Consider the following 15,122-nt stretch of genomic DNA (forward strand, 5'->3'; position numbering starts at 1 on the left):
ACTCGCACTGATTTCACCCATAGGTACACCTTACATTTAAACTCGGTAAAATGTGTCTTATATGATCAAACCTAGCAGTAGTGAACTTAATACAAAGGTTTCCTAAATCTCACTGCTTGGTGGGAAAGTGACGGCCATGGCCTCCATGAATTAGTAGAAAATATGTTAGTTGTCCCTCTTCTCTGTTTCTACTGATGTTTTGAAGCATAGTAAAGAGTAGTGATTTGGAGAGTAGTCATACAGTTAAGTGGAAAAAAAATGAGGGGTTAAGAGGTATGCACTTTGCATAATGTTAACATCCCCCAACTGAAAGATGAATTCTGGGGCATGTGATCTACTTTCCTCTCAATTACCAATAAATGAGAGAGAAAACCAACAAAATCAATGTAGCAAAAATAGAGAAGGATCAGGCGTCTTGTGAGTGGAGAAAATGCTGAGGGGCAAAAGTTGCTTTTATCTGCAGAATATAATGTTAGTTAAAGAGCACTAATTTGAGTTTCCTAGGTGATTAGATATATAGACATTGAAGAGATACTTAAAAAGAGCAATGAGAAAGACTTTCTGGCTACTACTGTACTATCAAGACTTTTCTTCTGGAAGTGTTTAAGAATGAAAAATTTTGTAAATTAAATCCAAGATGAAATCCAAATATATATCGTTCTCCAGTGTACAATGGAGAACACAGGCATCTTTCTTTCTTCACCCAGTGATGAAATGCTTGAACTGAAGACTGATTTTTGTGTTTACATTGACATAATTAATTTATGCCGTTGATATGTAATAATAGAAAAACTGCTAAATCAATCATGGTTCCATCTTCCCAGGTCTTCTGAAGTTACTGGGGTTTACCAAGTGCAAAGTAAAAGCTCATATATCATTCCCTTCATCAGTTGCATTAAAGGTTATTTTACTCTATGTCATGCCATGTTCAGACCCTCAAATTTGATATAGTTTTTGCAAAGTGCTTGATTCTGGCAAGAATCGTTGTCTTTGCCACAACGGCACTTCGGTTACCGAAGCAGAGGGTCATTTAGGATACTAAAGTAGTTTAGAAATGGTTATAGAGGTTCCGTCTACTCTGGCTTATAGTAATAAAACACCTTACTAACATTTAAATGACCTAATGTAAAAATATTTTGGAAAAATTAGCATAGTATATTGTAGCAAGATGCCTATCACCATTTCCTGGAACAGACAGAACAGATGTTCAATATTATGCTGGTGAAACTTGCAGTTGGTTTTATCCTCCTCATGTCTTACAAGGGCTTTTTAACTAATACATTGCATTGCTTGTCATGCATGAGAGAAAATCTATTAGGTAGAAAACTTTGCTGAAGAGGGGGTGGTAGAAAACATCTGTTTTGAAAGTGTTATAGGCCTGGGTTAGAATGACCATAATTAAGATTACCAATTAGAGAAGTGTTTTCCTTTTTGGCTCTTGGTAAGGCTGGACTGTTGGAATGTGCTGTGTTTGTACTGACTGCAAAGTGTCCCTAAAGAAAAAATTTATCAGGCTGAGAATTGCTTTGTGGTGTCATTTGTTTTTATAGGAAGTTCATCCGAACTTCTAACTGCTGCTAGTATTGTCAGCCAGCTGAAGCAATATGGCTCATTAAATATAAACAGAAAGTTCTTAAAATCTGGCACTTGATAGTGTAGAGGTATAATAGATGTATTTATTCCTGCAACCTATCTTTGGGGAATACTCTCGTGTTTGGAGGTGAATTTATGTTTTTCCTCTGCAAATACACCTGCTGCAGAAAAGTTCCATTTATTTTTTCCCCCTTTCTCCTACTTGCAACTGAAGCCCAGACAGTTTTGTTTCCTCATTGTATCAGTGTCCAAAACCCCAAGGGACTTGTGTGATAGTAACAGAACTGAGCATGCTATTAATGTGTTTGGCTGAGCATGACATAAAAGAGTGATTGATACTTCTAGCCATTGTGAGTTGTAAAAATGCAATTCAGAAAGCACCATCCATTTAAAGCTTTCTTTTGCCTCTGTAAGTGCTGAGAGTCCAGTTTTACAAAATCAAAAATATAAATGAGTCTTGTAAAACCATCTTCTTAACCTAATAAATAACACAGTCCTTTGCAGGGTCCTGTCAGTTATCCTTTGGCTGTCAGCTGAGGGATACAACTGTGTTTACGCTGTATTCCAATTTTTGTTGCATTAAAAGGTATGTATTAAAAGAAGTGCTCAAGCACAAAATTTCTTTCAACCTTAACATGATTTTTAGCCAGTTGCATTGACCAGTGAGGACAAAGAAAGCCAGCACTGAACAATTCCCGTTGGACATACGCTGTGCTCTAAAAGTTAGTGAACTAGAAAGTTTTGTGGAGGTGCTGCACCTGAGAGAGACTGCTGGGCATCTAGACCTACCTTCAGTGACGTGCTGCTTGCATGCCCTGAGACCATCACAGCTAGGATTTGCTTGCTGGCAAAAATAACTTTGATAGCTTCATCTGGTGTTGCTGACTGGGCAAAAGAGCAGCCGTCACCCACACAGGAAAAACCCCAGATAGGTCAAGCTTTAGAGATCGCTGTCAGTGTCATTCATAGTGCTCCATAAACTTTTACCTTTGGGGTCTTACCTTTGATTTTGCCTTCTAGGTTTGAATGTAGGCTAACTCATTCTTATCTAAATCTCTAGCTAAGTTTCTGGAAAAACGTGTGTAAGGGTGAGGCGGGGGCACTGCCTGGACTCCCAGCAGGGATGGATACACAAACACAAGGCATACGATGGTCGATATGGAGCATTTATTACCTCTGCATCTGAGCGGGGGTTCCCTGGCGTTTTCCCAATCGAGGCAATAATGGAGCGGGGGATCCTTGGCACCGCTGAGCGTCAGTCCAGGGTAAGGAACACGGAGCGGGGGGGCACTAGATGAAGTTTTTATGTGCTATACACATGTGCAGTAAGCATGTTGAGCTCATTGTTATTCTCGATTCAAAGCCCAGGTGCAACGCCACCCTGGCACAGGCTCAACTACGTGACTATGGGTCAACATGCCCTGTTGATGCTCCTTTTCCCACGGAACAGTCTGGCTAGCTTCCATTGTCTCTCTCCTCGACATTCTTCCACACTTTCCCATACACCATCCACGCTAGTAATAACTCCCCGGTTGTTGTTGAAATGTACTCAAAAGCTCACGTAATTCCTTTGGCATATCGGTCCTTGACTGCTCTACGGTATCCCTATTGATTTGTTGCTCCCCCCCACATCTGAACAAGCGGCCACACCTGAGCGTTAGTGGGTTCTTGCTCGATATCAGACTGAATTTCCGAGTCAGATGAGGTACTCCAAATATTACCATCCCACTCCTCTGCATCCCTGGAAGGTCGAGTTATGATCGCCCGCACCTGAGAAACAGTAGCGGGTACCTTCCCATAACGCCCGCGGCGCTTATTAGCCATCCACAAAGCTAGCCGCTCCATCTTATGGGCTAAATCTTGGCTTTTCTCAGCTTGTGCTGTAATCACTTCTTGGGCTATCGCTTTTGCATCTTGCCAATCCCCTACCTCCTTTTCCAACTCTTTCACTTGCTGCTGCAAGGATACTACGTCATTATCTAGGGCTCTAATACCCGTTAGCAACGCCCAGCCAAGCCGTGCTGCTAACTTCTGAGAGGCTTCTGAGGCAGCCCGAAAGGGTATAGCTCGCAAAGCAGATTCAGCTGCCTTCGGGGTGACGTCTTCCCCTTTTGCCAGCTCCGGCCAGTCCTCTGGGACCGCCAACGTGGCAAGTAATGCGGCTACTGGCCCCCACTGCTCAGTCTGGGGCCATCCAGGTAGTCGAGGGCGAGCAACTTTCCTCTGGCTCTCGCCTTCCGCCTTCGCCTTCTTAGACCACGGCATTGCTATTTGTGTATCCTGCCAACTATGCCAACGGTGGGTGCAAGGTGGGGGCGCCGCCCTAGCCCCAGGCAGGGACGGATACACAAATACAACGCACACAACGATCGTTAGAAGGCGTTTATTACCTCTGTGTCTATGTGGGGGTTCCCCAGTGTTATCCCGATCCAGGCAATGAGAAGATGGGAGAAGCCCTGGCACTGCCGAGCGTTGGTCCATGACGAGGAACCCAGGGAGGGGGACTAATAGGTTTTTATGCAACAGGCACATGCCCAATAAGCAGAATTGCGTTGTGATCATGAAATGGTCATGTGATATTATAGCCGCTAAAGCATGCCAAGCTAGGGGTTGTAACGGATGAGATGTGCAGGACAGTTTACGCTGTTTCTTTTCCCTCCTGGGACAGTCTGGCTAGTTCCCATCACCTATCTCCTCAACACTCTTCCGCATTAGTCCATACATTCCACCCCCACGACGGGGTGCTAGTCACAGGCTGTCCCAATCTTTATGAGGGTGTGATGGGTGTGGACAAGGGCTTTTGCAGAGCAGTGATACTATAACATAGCATGAAACAAGGCCAAAAAGAAGCTGAAGCCCTCCTTGGCTTAGGTGGCCTAACCACCTGGTTAGAGAACCAAACCAGCTGGCTAGCCGTGCTTTGCCATCATTTTGGCGAATGGGTTGAATAACATCTTGCAGATGACTGATGTCAGTCTCAATAGATGCTGATTTGTCAGTTGTGTTGAAGCAACATATGTTAGGGAAATCATGGCATCCATGGTTATGTCGGAGCAGAAGGTAGTTAATTGCTAATGGATTTTGCAACGTGCTTTGTCGTACTGCGCTTAACTCTGTTTAAAGAGGCAGTGGCTTTAGATGTTTAATTTAGTCCTTGGGCTGAAGCACAAGCGACATGTTCTAATTGTTTATAATTATGGGTTACCACCTCGGGGATACCAGTTAGGCTTAGTAACAATCCTAGAGCCTCTCCATGAGAAAACAGACTAATGTGGGGGTCACATGTGGCATGCAGAACATGCCGTGGTTTTCTCTTTTGTTTTGTTAGGAAAGGGAGGATATTTAGCGTAACACGACCTGTGGCACAAGGGCCACTGGTGGTATTGGCTGGCACATAGGTGTAAGCAGTGGTGCCGCATAACAGGAACCACCTAGAGGCAATCTGAGATGGGCTGAGGCACAGGTTATATTCATAGTACTATTACATTTCAATTGCGTATTGGTCATATCATACCATGGTATGGTAGCATTGACAAAGGGAAAACATGAATCTGCTTTGGACACATTGGCAATCCGAAATGAGTACGTACAAGGTGTTGATTTAGTAGAGGCTTTTCCCAGATTGTCTAAATTCAAGGGGGCGAGTTGGATATCAAAATTGCTGAAGAATGTATAATATTTGAAGGGGGGGGTAGTATTCCTATATAACATGTGGTTAGTACATCATCGATAGACCGTCCACCCGCAAGACAAAAGGCAGATAAGTTAGCCGAGCGCTGAGCTAGCCAGATCCCTGTATTTCTATGTGGTGCGGGATGATCCTGTAAGTCGATTGCATTTGTTAGGGACCACAGGATGCAGTATACTAGCAATGCTTCACAAATGCTGACGGGATTATCTCCCTGTTAGTAGAGAGATAAAAAGGTATTGTATCGCCATCAGGGAGCACTAGGACTGCTGCTCCTGGCCCGTCTGCCAGGATGGTACCAGGTGGTTTTTCCTTGTGAGGAGTTAATATCCACAGAGTAGCTAAGGAATGTGTCGAAGGTGTTTGCTGAATTTGAGGCACTCCAGCATTACGGACTAAAACTCCTCGCAGTATCGGTTCTCCTTGTGAAATATTTACTGGCGCAGATGCGGATACCTGGAATGATAACTCTTGAGAGGAAGTTAACAGAAGTGGGGTTATTTGAACGGATACCAAAGGTGTGAATAGCCATACGTGCTGCGATGGACAATCGAGCTGCAAGTGTAGGTTTCTATTTTTCTGCTCAGCAATTACTAATGGTTTGGGTGCATAGAATTCTACCTCTCTTGAGGCCAAAAAGACCCGTGCCTGGGTGAAGACCCCTCCCCTGAGAACACGTAGTAGTAAAATGGTGTGCAAGCAATATCATAGTTGTCTGTAAAATACTAACCAATCAGTGTAAAATTGCTTGTATAAATGCTACTTGAAAAGCCAGGGGGGTGTGCTTGATGTGTGGGAAACCACCAAGCACACAGGCTTGCGCAATTCTGAACTAAATAAGCCAATGTCTCTCCTGAGTGTGTAATTACCGGCTTATTGCACACTGGGCAACAAATCCACTTTTCGGACAGCAGTTTTCTGGCGACCCAGATGAGACCCTTGCTGTGAAGCCTTGCCCAGATCGTCTTGCCAGTTCCTGGCAGGGAGACACTGCTCTTCGGACTCCAGCGCGCACTGACCGTTTTGTTTGGGGACTCCGTGAGCACCCTCCCCAGTCGGAGCGGGTAAGTGACTCAAAGGTGCAATGCAGTAATTATGAAGAGACGTTGCGTAGAGGGTCTGATATAGGGGTAAAAAAGGTATGATTGGTACCAAATGTAAGCTTTGTACACGTTGGGACAGTGATGACTGGAGTGTACGAAAGCGTAATTGGTAAGAACATTCTTTTAAGGGTAATAGTATGGGAAGAGGACAATCTGCGGAGGTATCTCCCTTAGGATGCATCCTGAAACATTGGGATAAGTTTGGTGGGGATCCTTTAACAACGAGAAAAGTAGAGGACTGTTGTACTCAGTGGTGGCCAGTGTATAAACTGGAGGATGAGAAAAAAATGGCCAGAAAAGGGAATGCTAAACTATAATACAATCTTGCAACTTACGTTGTTTTGCAGAAGACGGAAGAAATGGGATGAGGTCCCACAGGAAGATTTGTGTTTCTCTTTGAGAAGCGATCATGAAACAAGAAAAAAAAGTAAGCTGTTGGTCTCTGACTGAAATGTGTTAATGATGGTGGAAGACAAAGAGAAAATGCCTCGGTGTTGCTCTGCTGGTAGTATTGGGAAAAGATGTTTAAAAGTGGGTGATGAGGAAGAGGATGTACAGTTATTGGTCTCTCTGGAAAGAGATCAAGGTAGTGTCGATGGCAGAGATAAGGGAAGTGAGGCATTTAGCCTGGCTGCAGGCAGAACTCGGGCTACTCGGGCTCAACAAAATGCTGTGATTCAGGCCCCGCTGAGTCAAGCAGTGGGACCAGACGGACTGCCTGTAGATGTGAAGGTGCCTTTTTCAACTCCAGATTTAATGAATTGGAAGGAGTCTGCCGGGTCATACCGAGAAAAATCCCGAAAGGATGTATGGATCCTTTAAAATGATAATTGCGAATCATAACCCAGCCTGGCAGGATTTACAGGCGCTTTTAAACACTTTACTTGCCCCTGAGGAGAAGAGAATGGTATTGGACAAAGCTCGAGAGGAAAATGAAAGAGAAAATGCTAGATATGGAGCGAAGCATTTTATGCCGGCCCAAGAAGTGGATTGGGATCAAACTGCGGGAACGGGTAGGTTAATGACTAAACCATACCAACAGTTAATAGTATATGGAGTAAAGCATGGAGTACCTAGGCCCCCCAATATTGCAGAACTCTATCCAGTCACGCAGGGTAAGAATGAGGATCCCTCTGCATTTTATGAGCAGTTATGTGAGACCGCCCGAAAATGGGCAGACTTGGATCCTGAGGACAAAGCGAACAAGATAACTTCTACTACATTATTTGTAGGGCAATCGGCACCAACTATAAGGAGAAAGCTTCAGAAAGTAGGTGGTATGTTGGGGATGTCAATATGGCAGTTAATAGAAATTGCATCTAAGGTGTACAATAACAGGAAAGAAGTAGAGAGAAAGGAAAAACCAAAGGAGAAATTGAAAGGTAAGAGGCAAAATGCTGCAATTTTGGCAGCTGCATTTGCCCAGGCACAAACTTGCTCTTGGGGGAGGGGCTTTCTGAAAGGACGAGGACATGGCAGAGGACATAGAGTAGGAGGGAATTAGGCAAACAGAATTTCACTGAGGAGAGATCGATGTGCGATTTGTAGGGAAAAGGGGCACTGGGAAAAATGAGTGCCCGAAGAAACAATCAGATAATTGGAAACCTCAGTCTGTATCTGTTCCAGAGGCAGATTTGCTCATGATTGGTACAGAAGATTCAGACCGATGGGGACCGGGGGTTGAGAAATTGGATTCCCCAGCCGAACCCCTGGTTTCAGTAAAGCTGGGGAATGAAATAGTTAAATTTTTAGTAGACACTGGAGCAACGTATTTGGTATTAGATAGCTATAAGGGACCAATGAGTAAATTCTCTATGCCAGTAATTGGGGCCATGGGAAAGAGAGAGGTCGAACCTTTCTTTCAACCAATTAAAGGTAAAGTAGGAAATGGTGTTAACGCAGGCATTCTTATATATGCCAAAATGCCCATTATCCCTAATGGGGAAGGATTTACTAGATGAACTAGGGGTACAGATAACCTTTGATGAAAACAAGGTTCAGGTGCACATTCCACAAAATAGCGTCTGGAAGGCACAAGCATATATGTTACAGAAAGCACTGGATTCTGAACAGGTGGAGAGCAGCCCAAGCGGCATTCCCTCCAAACGAATAGACGCAGTAGTCCCTTTTGTGTGGGCACTGGAGAAACCTGGAAGAGCCAGATATGTAGAACCGGTACAGGTGGAATTAAAACAAGGAGCTAAATCGGTAAGGCGAAAACAGCATCTCATGAAGCTAGAGGCCCGTGTTGGACTGGAGCCTATCATTACTAATTGCTTAAAGTATAGACTGTTGCAAGAATGTCGGTCCGAGTACAATACTCCAATCCTGCCTGTTAAAAAACCACATTCACAAGAATACTGTCTAGTACAGGATTTGCCAGCTCTTAACCAGGGAGTGACTGTTGTACACCCGGTGGTACTCAATCCACACACTTTGTTAATGACGATAGGTGATTCGAATGTCTATTTTACACTATTGGATTTGAAAGATGCTTTCTTCTGTATCCCTTTGGAGGAACAAAGTCAACAACTATTCGCCTTTGAGTGGGAAAGTCCTACAACGAGACACAAAAAGCAGTTGTGCTGGACAGTACTCCCAGAAGGATTCAAGAACAGCCCTACAATTTTTGGTAATATCCTCACAAAAGAATTAGAATTATGGCAAGGTAAAAAAAGACACCACTACCTTATTACAGTATGTGGACGATATCTTGTTGGGGGCAGACGTGATTGAAAAATGTAGAGAAACAACCATCAGTTTATTAAATTTGGGGGGAACAGCGGGATAGAGGGTGTCTCAGAAAAAAGTGCAGATCATGAAGGAAAGCATAATCTATCTAGGCTTTGAAATATCCCAGGGGGAAAGAAAATTAGGAATCCAAAGGAAAGCAGTGATTTGTCAAATGCCCCCCGCCCCCAAATCAAGAAGAGACCTTAGGGGCTTTTTAGGAATGGCCGGGTGGTGTTGCCTGTGGATACCTAATTTTGGATTAATGACAAAGCCTTTCTGTGAAGCTCTTAAGGGGCCGGGAGACTTGCGGGAGTGGACTCCAGAGTGCAGAAAAGGATTTGATGAAATCCAGATTGCTCTCATGAGTGCTCCCGCATTAGGACTTCCAAACCTAACAAAGGCATTTGCGCTTTGTGTACATGAGAAAGGGCACCAGGCGTTGGGAGTGCTTGTACAGACTTTAGGAAATTGGACAAGACCTGTGGCTTACTTTTCAAAACGATTGGATAAAGTGAGTGCAGGGTGGCCAGGATGCCTGAGAGCAGTTGCGGCTGCTGTGTTGTTAATACAGGAAGCAGGAAAATGGACGCTGGGACAAGAGGTGATTGTTTATGTGCCACATGCTGTTGCAGCAGTTTTAGGACAGAAAGGGCATCACTGGTTATCCCCGAGTAGGATGGTGCAATACCAAGCAGTAATACTTGAGCAAGAAGAGGTAAGCACGAAAGTGTCTAATACCCTTAATCCGGCATCTTTATTACCACGTCATGAAAAGGGGAAGTTGGCTCATGACTGCCTGCAGACTATTGAGCGAGTATATTCCAGCTGTCCGGATTTGAAAGATATTCCATTGCAGAATCCAGACTGGGAATTATTTACCGATGGAAGCAGTTTTGTCATGAAGGGAGAAGGAAGGGCTGGGTATGCTGTTGTCACTTCGGAAGAAGAAATGGAAGCAAGATGGCTACCAGCAAATACATCTGCCCAGAAAGCAGAACCGATTGCTTTAAGCCGGGCTCTGGAATTATCGGAAGGAAAAGGGACTAACGTGTTTACAGAGTCAAAATATGCCTTTGGGGCTATACATGCTCATGGCACAATTTGGAAGGAAAGACGATTGCTATCTTCTCAAGGGAATCCTATAAAATGGAGTAAGGAGATTATGGAGCTACTTGAAGCAGTTAATAAACCCACAGAAATAGCAGTCATGCATTGCAAAGCGCACCAATCTGGACAGACTGACACAGTTAAGGGGAACAAAAGGGCCGATGAGGCTGCAGAAAGGGTAGCATTTTCCATGTTGGTGGCAGCGTTGGCTCCAGAGAGAACATTAAAAATGGAAGTAGTATGGGAAATCTCTAAAATACTACAAATTAACTGGGATTTACATACCCCCTGGAGGCCACGGTGCAGTGGAAAAGTGGAAAGCATGACTCAAACAATGAAGAGACAGATAGGGAAATTGTGTCAGGAGACTCAGATGAAATGGACTGATGTTTTACCTCTGGCATTATTAAGAATCAGAATAACCCCAAGGGTTAGGGAGAAAATTAGTCCATTCGAGATTCTGTATGGTAAACCTTATACTGTAAATTTAACTGGAAATGACATTCAGATGCACATTAAGGGCGATCAAATTGTAAGCGATTCTCTCTTGCCTATGGCCAAAGTTCTTACTTCTCTCCGTAGGTACATCCAGTTAAGATCTCCCATACTTTTAGCTTCACCTGTACATTCATTGCAGCCGGGAGATCAAGTGTATCTTTGAACCTGGAAGGATGAGCCACTGAGGGAAAAATGGAGAGGACCGTATCTTGTGCTACTAACAACAAATACTGCTGTGAAACTGCAGGGAATTGATTCTGGATCCACTCCACCCCGAGTGAAAGCAGTTCCTCGAGAGACATGGAAAGCTGAACAAGTTCAACCTTTAAAGTTAAAGATATATAAAGATATATGAGTGGTATTAGAAGTGAATCAGTTTTAAATTTAGATTGTATTCAGGGAAAAATTGTTTTACTTTGTTTCTTAGGAATAGGGTTCATATTGTTGCTATGGTAACTATGTGAAAATGACGTTCTCCTTAACAAACAACAGGGGAGCAATGTGGTGGTTAGTTTTTGCAGGTTACCTGAGCCAAGCAATTGAAGGGAATCAGGAAGGATTTGGGGGTCAAAATCTTCATTTGGAAGTAATGATGAAATCTATGAAGATAGTTAACCGGAGAGATGATTGTTGAGTGTGTCTCTTAATTTTTCTCTTACGGAATTTATAAAACAGATAAGAAATGACAGTGATCAAACGAAATATGGTGAAACAACAGAACAGGAATGGGAAGTCCAGCGTGTGACAGGAGATTATTATCAACGTATCCGAAGATGTAATAATAGTAATAAATGGTGGGAGAAAACTGTGCTTTATGGAAAACAGCCAATCAACTGTACTGGAGCAATTAAGGTAGGAAGTTATGAAGATTGCTCTCGGATGCCTGAAATAGGTTATAAGTGGCCAAGCAAGGAACTAAATGGGCGGCGTGTTCCAAAAGGTAGGGATGGTACTGGTTGTGCGGGAACAAGGCACGAAAAGTGCTGCCTCCTAATTGGTCAGGGACATGTACTCTAGGGGCAATAGTCCCTAATATTACTGTAACAAAAGATTTGAGGAACAAAGACCATGGCTAAGAACATTCATGAGGAGACAAGAGAGGGTCAATAATCCTTTAATAGATCGACCTCCTAGGTTTCTTTCATTCGCAAGGTGGCTGTTTCCCCAGTTGGGAGTGAGTGAACTTCGAAAAAGCAACAGTAAATATTTCCGCAGTTATTGAGAAAATAGGGAATAAAACCTCTGATGCCATTACAGCTTGACAAGAGGAGGTGTCCGAAATTGCTAAAATAACCACCCAAAAGAGAATGGCTCTAGATATGTTATTAGCATCTCAGGGAGGAGTATGTAGAGTAATACATACTGGTTGCTGTGTATATGTGGATCACAGCGGGAGACTTTCTACCGATCTACATGAAATCTGGAAGCAAACTGAAATCTTACATGGGGTTCAGAAAGATGATACCTCTTTTGGATTTGAAGAAACATGGAAGTGATTGACTTCCTGGTTCCCTGACATAAGCTCATGGGTTTAGAAGCGTTGAGCAATTTTGGGAATGGTGTTATTAGTTTTTGCATGTGTTTATGTAGTGATTCAATGCATTTCTAGCTGTTGTACAAAGTTAATAAGGGAAAAACTTTAAAAGGGGCGAGACTAATGTGAAAATGGTCATATAAGTCTCAAAGGGGGGAACTGTTAAAAGACAGCCTTGGAAGCTCAGGAAGAAGGTTCCTGCTGTTGAAAGGAGGCAGATTAGGAGAAGCTCGCTCTCTGTTTTCGGAGAAGAAGCCTTTTTTAACCAAGGACATCCTAGAACTGCTAAAGCCCTAAAGAAACATTACATCAAAATGTTTTGCTTCTAGGTATGTGTTGCCAGTTTGGCAAAAGAGTTCATGTATCCCTAACTGACCTGTCCTCCATATAATACAAAAAACCACGTCCACGGGTCAAAAAGCCCCGCGCCCAGGTGAAGACCCCTGCCCTGAGCATGCATAGTAGGAAAATGGTGTGTAAGGAATATTATAATTGTCTGTAAATTACTACCCAATCAGTGTAAAAGGGAAACCTTGCAATGTGTTTGTATAACTGCTACTTGAAAAGGCGGGGGTGTGTGCTTGATTTGTGGGAAACCACCGAGCACCCAGGCTTGCGCACACCGTGCAATGAATATGCTTTTCGGACAACAACTCTAGCTCCAGAGGGATGCACTTCTTTGTGGCATGGTTATGTTTAGCAAGGTGTATCTAGGTGTTTAGAGTGAGGACCTTTTTGGCTGGTGGGAGTAGAGGGATAAAGCGGAAGTGCCAGTGTCCATGTTTAGTGTTGCTTGCATGAGCTTTGCAGAGCTTTGGTGTTACAGGAGCACAGCTACTAGAGGCTGCATTCTGGGTGTTTTCGCCCATGTGCCTCTTCAGAGAACTCCTCCAGCAGGAGCTCCTAGCCTGGCTTGAGAGCTTCTCTTCTCCATCCCTTGCTCATCTGTTCCTGATGGCAGTGGCTAATACCCCAGCTCTTTGCTTGCCTTTCCCTCGAGTAGTGTCAGCAAGTCTTCGACTTCTTCCTTAGTTGTTTGGGCTACGAGCACGGGGGTGTCAAATGCTAGTGCAGGCGAAACACTCCCCTTTGTGCTGTAGTTAGAGACTATTGAACTGAAAGTGTCTAGAGGAAACCACTTAGCACAACTTACATGAACCTTGCTTAGTGCGAGTAGCTAAATGTGCTGAAGCCTTAGACCGCACTCAGATAACATGATGAACCACACTGGGCAAAATGTTTCACTGTAATTGACCTAACTGCCGCTTCTTGAGCGGGTTCGAGTCCCGTCTCGATCCAGCCGGAACGGGGAGTGCGCAGCCGGATCAGCGTAAGGCGCACCGCCAGACTGTAAAAACGGAAATGGGGAGTCGCTGTGACTGGTGTGAGTGCGAACAGTCCTGTGAGTGTGTGAGTGCGTATAACCTGGGTACCGAAGGGGGCACCCGTCGGCTGCTAAAGCTGCCCGCTGCAACGGGACAGCAGTCCTAGCAGTCAAAGCCTCGGGTGGTGTGAGTGCGGTTCACAGGGAGAGAGAGAGAGAGAGGGTGATCACAGCAGCTGCAGGCTGGTATTACGGGGAGAAGAGGGGGAAAACCAAAAGGTATACCTGATCACCATAAGATGCACTTTTCAGGAACTCAATATGGGAAATAATTTTGGCCTAGAGAAGGGGTCGCCCTTAGCCGAAATTTTGCAGAACTGGAGTAAGAATGATGGTGCCAAGAATCTAAGGAAAAAAAGGTTGATCCAGCTACGTCAGGAGGATTGGCCGTTCGTGACTAAGGCGGGTAACCCGGCGGAAGGATGGCCGCCGCAGGGAACCTTTGCTCCTCAGGAGTGAACTTTCCTGTGTCGCCATGTGGAGGACAGGTTCCCCAGACAAATGGACTATTGGTATGTAGGGGACACTTGGGCATTTGCTAGGCAAAAAGAGGCACCTCGAAAAGAAGGGAAGAATTTTTTTCTGAATGCCGTGAGTAGTGCAGCTGCTAAAACGCTTGTGGAAACTGCTCCACCCTATGCGCTACCCTCTGCTTCAACTTCTCTCTCCCACCCTTGCCTTCCAGCCCCGCCTTTCAAGCCCCTTTGCAAGTCGTTGCTGTGCTAGGAGCACCCCACCAAGTCTGGATGGGGCACCTCGGGTAGCTCCTGTGCGAGTTTAGCAGCCCTGGGGGCCCCAAGATGTGATTGCAGGGAGTCAAAAAGCTCCCAGGCTTAGGGAAGATCCAGAGAAAGCGTTACAAATTGTAAGAGAAATAGTGCGGGCGTAGGATCCTACTTGGGGGGCTGTACAAATGCTCCTTGAGGCCGTGTTCATTCCAGATGAAAAGCACTCAACTCTGGATGCGAACCGTCATTGGGCAGCACGGGGGGGTGTTGTGGCCTCTTGACTGGCCTGACTGGCTGAGGACCCCAGGTGGGATTATAATGTGGAGGCAGATGAGAGGCAGTTGCAATTAGCCAGACGAGGCTTGGGAGAAGCTATACGCTTGGCCGGACAGAAGGCTGCACATTGATCTAAAATAAGGGAGTGTGAGCAACAACCCGAGGAACACCCCTCAGCTTCCCTCTCTAGACTGTTTAAGCGAGTCGGAATGTTTGGGGGAGGAACAGACCCAGAAGCCGAGGCTGACAGGCCTCCGATGGTTTCCGCAGTTGTGGGTCAAACAGCCCCGGACACTGAAAAGTATTTTTCTAAACATGTTGCTTCCTGGCCAGGGAAGTCTGTGGACAAAACAGTACGTTGAGCCGCATTTGCATATAACGGTCCATATGAAGAGAAGGCAAAAGAAAAGCGATGACAAAAGGAAGAGGAAGTGAGTGCGTTAGCGGCTGTGTTAAGAGACGGGTTTAAAGGAGCGAA

Source organism: Dromaius novaehollandiae, chromosome 1 (assembly GCF_036370855.1).
Source record: "Dromaius novaehollandiae isolate bDroNov1 chromosome 1, bDroNov1.hap1, whole genome shotgun sequence".
Classification (NCBI taxonomy): domain Eukaryota; kingdom Metazoa; phylum Chordata; class Aves; order Casuariiformes; family Dromaiidae; genus Dromaius; species Dromaius novaehollandiae.